We start from the raw sequence: 1,228 nt of genomic DNA, 5'->3' as shown, positions 1-1,228 counted from the left end.
GGGATTGACATCCCGTGGTAACTAGGATTTACACATGCTTCAGTCTGGATCCAGAACACCTGAGAAGAGATGATGCCAACCCCTCAGAGGACCTCAGATGAAATCCAACCCTGAAACAACATACAGAACTACCAAATTTGGCTATAAGTTTGATTTCATCATATAATAATTGCTGTTAATAGTGTTTATCGTCTGTTTGATTACGTCTTTAATTGATTTTTCTGTACATTTCTGCCATATGTACATAAACTGACAGTCACCACTGATAAGCTACTACTAAATATTGTAGAAACTTAATTTTCTGTAAAGTTGCTTTGCAACGATTTGTATCGTAAAAATAGCTATACAAATAAACTTTAATTGAATTGAATAGACATAGACAAATAAAGTCCTTTCTAAAAGAAAGCAAATGTCTGACATCAGTATCTTCATTTTAAAGACATGTTGTCAGGTACATAAATCAAACCATACTCACAGTTGAGCAGAAACTCAAAGAGTTCTCAACCAAGGACTTTCAAAGAGCAAGCCGGTAGCCCGAGTTCAACCGTATGGCCTCCCTCTACCAAACGAACTGACTTACTCTATGGTGGCCGAGCTTATATGTCCGGATACCTCCAAGCAATAGCGCCCTCAAGCTGCTCATAGTGGTACTACATGTGACTTAAATACATCACACTATGAAATCAACAAGAATAAAGGAGCTAAAGTACAATAATAAAACCAAGTAACGTTTTGTCCGTTACATATGTTAAATTGTTTGGTTAAAAAGTGATTTCATTTCGCAATGGCTACAAGCCAACGGTTTTGTTCATATTTTGCTTATAATTTTAAATATTGTTTTATGTAGCATGATGCTACAGTTTGCATGAATGGTCACATAACACGCGCTTTCGGTCGTGTAACGTTAGTATGAATGGACATCTGCATATGATCGGAACTCCACACAGCTCCCGCGCTACTCTCCATTGGAAATTAATGACCGGTCTGTCGCTTGTCGTTTGTCGGAGATAGTGGAAAGCCGACTTGAAACGCAGTGGAAACGCCAGTATGATGAGGATAGTTTTCATTTTAGAACATAAACGCACCAGTGTAAACGTAGCCTTACATCTAAGGGGCCTGGGACGCATTCACACTACAGCCTAACGTGTGCGCCACTCTCTGGGTGTGTTCGACTTGACGCGGACCGACTGTGCAGACCGATCGGTGTATTACAGTACCACGAGAGCTA

Source organism: Sinocyclocheilus rhinocerous, unplaced genomic scaffold (assembly GCF_001515625.1).
Source record: "Sinocyclocheilus rhinocerous isolate Xijiao unplaced genomic scaffold, SAMN03320098_v1.1 scaffold3517, whole genome shotgun sequence".
In the NCBI taxonomy this organism is placed as follows: domain Eukaryota; kingdom Metazoa; phylum Chordata; class Actinopteri; order Cypriniformes; family Cyprinidae; genus Sinocyclocheilus; species Sinocyclocheilus rhinocerous.
This window is presented reverse-complemented; position numbering follows the sequence as displayed.